This window comes from Ictidomys tridecemlineatus, chromosome 3, assembly GCF_052094955.1.
Source record: "Ictidomys tridecemlineatus isolate mIctTri1 chromosome 3, mIctTri1.hap1, whole genome shotgun sequence".
NCBI lineage: Eukaryota > Metazoa > Chordata > Mammalia > Rodentia > Sciuridae > Ictidomys > Ictidomys tridecemlineatus.
Window position 1 is genome coordinate 52,374,991 of NC_135479.1, and position 6,672 is coordinate 52,381,662.

Sequence of the window (6,672 nt, forward strand, 5' to 3'; positions counted from 1 at the left end):
GGATATTCTTCAGGAGTCAAGAGGGGACTCAATCCTGGACACTGTGTGGAGGTCCCAGGCACAGAGAGGAGTGGATAAGGCCAGCCTCTGTTAGCAGAGTGGCTAGACAGCAGGAACCACTGGCTCACGGGAGCTGCCCTTGGCGGGCTGGGATGTGAGCTGCTCCGGGTGGAGCGAGCTGGTGACAGTGAGCAGGCGTCTGGGCTCTAGCCCAGTGGGTGCTGGCAGGGAGGAACTGCAGGTAGGGCGCTGGGCCTGCCTCTGAGAGGGCGGATGGAAGGAGGCTCAAGGAGCCTTCAGGGTGTGGGAGCCAGTCCAGCCTGAGCCAGGGCCCCAGGGAAGTTGGGGGAGGGGGTGGGGCGGGCCCCCAGATCTTTATCAGACTAATGAGCTCCTTCCTCCTGCTTGCCCCCATTGGCTGCCAGGTACCCCTGCTGAGCAGCACCTTGGGTAGAGGTGACCTGTATTGGAGGGGAGGGGGAGTGGAACAAACTTGACATTCAGATGATCTGCTGTGGAAAATGAGTCCGTCCTTCAACCCTAGGGCCCATAGTTCATGACAAGTTGGTGTTAAAGCCCAGGCCCAGGGACCACATATGTGCATAACAGCTCTTGATATGCTACAAGAAGAAATGATGGCAGGTCAGAGAGGGGTATGTGTTGCTTCCTTTGAGGTCAGGATGAGCTGAGGATGGACTGGGGTTGAATATACAATTAGAAGACAATCCAATTGAAATTTGGGGCACAGGAATAAATCTAAAGGGCTGGGATGGAGCTCAATAATATAGCCTTTGCCTGGCCAGCATGAGCCCCCAAATTCGATCCCCAGACAAAGAAAGAAAGAAAGAAAGAAAAGAAAGAAAGGAAGGAAGGAAGGAAGGGAGGGAGGGAGGGAAGGGAAAGGAAAGGAAAGAGAGAAAGAAAGAAAGAGGAAAAGAAAAAAGAAAGAAAGAAAAAAAGAAAGAGGAACAGAAAAGAAAAAAGAAAGAGAGAGAGAAAGAAAGAGGAAAAGAAAAGAAAGAAAGAGGAAAAGAAAAGAAAAAAGAAAGAGGAATAGAAAAGAAAAAAGAGAGAGAGAAAGAAAGAAAGAAAGAGGAAAAGAAAAGAAGAAAGAAAGAAAGAAAGAAAAGAAAAGAAAAAGAATTAAACTAAAGTTCTTGCAACCTCAGTGCCCTAGGAGACTGAGGCAGGAGGATCGCAAGTTCAAGGCCAGCCTGGACAATACAATGAAATCCCACCTCCAAACAAAGTAAAAATAGAATTAGGCTACATTGTGGATGGATCCCACAAAGATCATCTGGAAAGAAAGCAGCCAGGTATTCTCTGAACATCAAGTTCCAGAAGAGGTAAAACTAAACACATCTTACACAAGTCAGATTAATGAGTATCTCTGGAATGGGGGAACACGTAGGCAGCTGGACGTGTTCTCTCTCTCCATCTGGGTGATATATAGGGCACTCAATGCATTTTTACTATATCTGTGTTATCTTTTGATTTTATAAAGGATACACCCTTACCAGAAAAAAAAAAATCAAAGAACAAAGCTAAGAATGGGAAGCCCAAATGAGGGATAGTCTCCAAGGGAATTGTGTTTGTCAAGAACCAGACCCCTCCTTCCTTCCTTCCACAGATGTATATTGAGCAGGATTAACACCATGTTGTAGGTACTGCAGATACAAAGAAGAAAGTAAGTAACCAGGCATTGAGGTGCATGCTTGGCATCCCAGCTTCTCAGGAGGCTCAGGGAGAGGACAGAAAGTTCGAGGTCAGCCTGAGCAATGTAGTGAGAGCCTGTCTCAAAATAAAGTTTAAAAATGCAAGGATGGGGAGGTAGCTCAGGGAAAAAGCATGTGACTACCATGAACAAGGCCCTGGGTTCAGTCCTCAGTATTGCAAAAATGAAGAAGAAATGAAAGATGCATGGAGCTTCGCTCTAATTCTGAATATTAAGTGTTCTGAAGAAAACAAACCCCAGGGTCGGGACCCGCATGGGACTGGTTTCTGATAGAACCCCAGCAGCCACAGTCATAAGGCATGGGATGGGGTCATCCCCTGAGATAGGGAAGAGTCATCAGGACTAAGATGGGAGCAGCTGAGAGGGTCCAAGTTCTACTTTCGGCAGATAGTATTTGGATCCAGGGAGAGTGAGGAGAGAGTCACGTTCCTGTCCCCTTTTTCCGGACCTGCCCTCTTTCCTTCCGCCTCCCAAGGGCAGCTCCTGCCAACCAGGAAACACCAGCCCTGGTTTCCTCCCTGGTGGCACCCACCTGTCACCATCAAGGGAAGGTCATGCAGTTCCCAGGCTGAGTTAGGGCTGAAGAGGGTTGGGATTCCAAGATGGAGAGAAGTTTCCTGTAGGTTTGGGTGTTGAAAGAAGAATAGGGATGAGACTGCAATTCAGGTTTCATTTAGGAATAGGGATGTGGTTGGAGTTAAGTATTAAAACAATCTTCTCAAGACCCCAAAATGCACATGTCATCCCTACTCTGCCCCAAGCCAGATCAAACCTAGCTGTGACTCTTCTTGCCTTTGGGATAATACGATGTGCCTTTCATTCATTCATCAGCAGATGCTAACTAAGCCCCTACAGTGTGCACACCACTTACCAGACCCAGAGAATACAACATAACTAAAACAAGCCCCTGAACTCCTGGAGTTTGTATCCTAGTGAGGGAAATCGACAATAGTACTTAATAGTCAAATAAATTAAATAGTATGTTAAATGGTGACAAGGGCCAAAGAGAAAAACAAAGCAGAGAACAATTATGTAAGTACAAGGGTGTAACTCAGTGGTAGAGTGTTTGCCTAGCATGCCAAGGCGCCTGGATTTGATCCCTAGTGCCAAAAATATAAAAAAGAAGAGAGAGGAGGAGAGAGAGAGAGAGAGAGAGAGAGAGAGAGAGAGAGAGAGAGAGAGAGAGAAGGGTGGCAATTTTAGATATAGAGTGGCCAGGAATGAAAATTTTGAATAAAGACAAAGGAAGTGAGATTTGCTTCTTCCTACATTTGGGGCTTTACACATGCTTTTCCCTACTATTTCTTGGACTCAATTAAAGCCTCTTCTTCTTTCTGATCTTAACTTAATCATTACTTTTCCAAGGAAGGCCAAATTTAACGATTAGAGGCTCTCATAGCTCTATAACTAATATCTTTGATTGATGTCTATTTTATCTACTAGATGAGACTGTCCATAATCTGGTTTGTTTTTTTCCCATCTCATGGAATAGTACCTGTACCTTGGAGACTCTTTTTTTCATTGTAGATGGATATGATAACTTTATTTTATTTACTTATATTTTAATGGGGTGCTGAAGATCTAACCCAGTGCCTCACATACACCAGGCAAGCGCTCTACCACTGAGCTACAACCACAGCCGCCTTGGAGATTCTTGAAACATAATTCTTTTTTTTTTTTTCTTTTTTGGTGCTGGGAATTGAACCCAGGGGCACTTTACCACTGAACTACATCCCTAGTCCTTCCTTTCTTCCTTCCTTTCTTTCTAATATTGAGATACAGTCTCCCTAAGTTGCTGAGGCTGGCTTTGAACTTATGAAGCTTTTGTCTCAGCCTCCCAAATTGCTGAGATTACAGGTACAAGCCACCACATTCAGCTCTTGAAACATGATTCTCAATGGTCGGGGGCGGGGGAGTAGTGATAGGAACAATTAGGGTTAGGGACTGAATCATGGATGGGTTCAGAATTCAGGTGAAGATTCAGAGAGGAGAACTGGATTGGGCTAAGGGTGATTGTACCGGAAGTGATGTAAGCCAAGGAGATGGAAGGAGGGAAGGAAGAAACATGAAGATGAGGGTTATGCTTAAGTTCTGGCTGGCTGGCAGGCTTTCCCATTCCCCTGGCACAATGCCGTCCTGGGTTGAGGTCAGGAGCTGCCAGGCTGGTCAGGCCTGCCCTCCTGGGCTTTACTCAGTCACCCTGATGACTCTTGGGGGATGCTGGGAAACTGATTATGCAAATTTTCACATCAAGAGACAAATCACATGCAAATTCTCCCTTATCCTGGAGACTGTGCCTCCAGGGGGCTGCTAAAGTATAGTGAAGAGCAGAGTGTTGAAGAGGAAATATTAGAGCTCAGGGACTTGGGAAACGGTCCTGCGGGCCCCTCTGGGATGCAGGGTCCAGGGGCATTTGGAAGGATAGACCCACCCTTAACCTTTCTACCCATGGGTAAGATGACTCAGCATGGGGGGTAGGGAGGAAGCAGGTCACATAGGCAGCCCAGAGGACTGGGTAGGAGAGGGCTCTAAGGACACAGAAAAGAGGACCTAGGTGTACAAGAGGATGGGGAAAACCATCTTCCTAAATCATGACCCACTAGCAATAAGTCTTCTCTTAGTCAATCCCTCTCCCTGGGCCTGGTGGGGATATGGGTGGGGCCAGGGCTAGGGCTGAGGATGTGGCTAGGATTAAGGATTAGCTATACGGATGTGATTGGGGCACTCCCCAGTTGTGACCCAAACGTGGACACATAACTCTGGGTAAGCACTCGCTGAAGAACTGGTTCTCCTGGAGCAGGGGTGGGACCCAGAGAGTATGAGAGGCCCCTGGTACAGAGGTACGCAGGGGTAGTTCATGTCACCCACCCACACTGGAAGCCAAGTCGTCACTGCTGGGACACCCTCTACCTTGCTCAACCCCATGCCCTGGAAGGCAGAGAGCAACCCCTGGGGCCCCACTCTCCTAGAACACAGAGGGGGGAAAAAAACTAAATTAGGTCACTCCCCTGCTTAAAATTCACCAGAGCTTAAAAGAGGGTTATCGTTAAAATTAAATCCAAAGGGGCTGGGGATGTGGCTCAAGCAGTAATGCGCTTCCCCTGGCATGCATGGGGTGCTGGGTTCGATCCTCAGTACCACATACAGATAAAATAAAGATGTTGTGTCCACCGAAAAACTAAAAATAAATATTTAAAAATTCTCTCTCTCTCTCTTAAAAAAAAAAAAGAAAGAAAAGAAATTAAATCCAAAAACTTTGCCATGGACTACGTGACCATGAATGACCAACACATTTTTTTAGCCACCCTCCCTTCCTCAAAGATGTGACCTTGCTCTCACCCTGACTTGGTATATAACATCATTCCCTGAAGCTTCTTCAGGAATATTTTGTGTTTGGCATCTAGGTCTCAGCTCTAGTGCAGCTTCCTCAGAGAAAGGAAATAATTACCTTAATTACCACACTTAATGCCCCCCCCAATCACAATAGCACACACCACCTGGTTGTATCTCCCAACCGCTCTAGCCACCCCATGGAAGGATTTCTCTCAATGTGCCTCTTGGTGTGTTCTGTGTCCCTCCACCTGGAAGCTGGTGCAAGCAGGGATCCTGTCTGGGGCTTTTACAGCTGCTTCTCCAAGGTCAAGAACAGAGTTAAGGAGGCAGGAGCCAGGATGCAAGCAGATCCTAGAATGTCAATGCAGGAAGGGACTTTCCAGGTCTTTTTGTCCCGCCCATTTATCTGACATATTTGGGCCATCGACGTGGAGGAATTTTTTCAAGGCCATCGGGGAAAGGGGCTGGCGAGTTTCCCACTGTGCCAATCATCCTTCCAGATAGATCAAAAAGCATGGAGGGATCCAAAGTGCATGCTGGGAGAAACCCCCTATCTGACAGCGTTCCAGCAGCCTGCCATGGTAGCCCCTTTCGCACATCCCATGTCCAGACATGACCAAAGTCAAGGCAGAAATCTTGTGTGCAGCTGGGTGTGTCTTCCCAATAAACCTCCCTCCAAGCTGGCTTTCTGGGAAACTAGATTCCAGTGATCCACCCTGGTCCCTCCCTCTCCGGCTTGGGAGCATTTTTTAGGATGAGCATGACTTCCAATGGAACCTTTGTGCAGGATGAGAAGAGTTCATCATTTGGGGAGTCACCCTGGTGGGGCAGTGCTCTAGTCAAGACAGTTTAGGGGGTCCACATTTCCAGCTTTGACCACAGCCCAGATGGCCACAAGGAGGCACCACTGGGTATTTCTTAGTCCCGGTTATGGTGGTTAAATTCTTGGACTGAGATCTGACGGTTTGATATCCCCCAAATCACTTCTTCATGCACAGAGGCACTGGGATTCTCTTCTCCAAGCATCATAGATGCCAGAAATGAAAATTCAAACTTTAGTATAGGCAAAAACGTCCCCTGACCCTACACACACACACACACACACACACACACACACACACACACACACACACACAGTCACAAAGACTGAGGGGGTTTGGTTGTATAGGGAGAAGAGTGTGGGGTAAGAAGGGGATGGGGAAATGATGGAAAGTGTGTTTTCCTGAATCTCTGGGACAACAGCTGCTCCAAAATTTCAGCATAGCAGGGGCTCTGGAGTAACAAATGAGTTAAAAAGCAAAGATCCAGAGCTTTTTGTGGATCTGTGGTCATTTAGAGAACAATTTTTGGTTCCTTAAATGATGGCATCCCAGGCAAAAGCTTTGACCATGTGAGGTTGAGGATTGGGAATCACCTGTACACCTATTATTTTTTATCCTAAAGCTGATTCCTCTACTGCCAGGACCATAGGGATGGAAGAACCATCACCCTGTCATTGTTCAAAGACACTGTGACTCTGGCCAGAGAGAGGCCGTGACTTGAGATTGGTCAGGCACAGAGTCTGACTCAGGTGGACTGGGTATGAGGTCTAGGGAAGCAGGAGA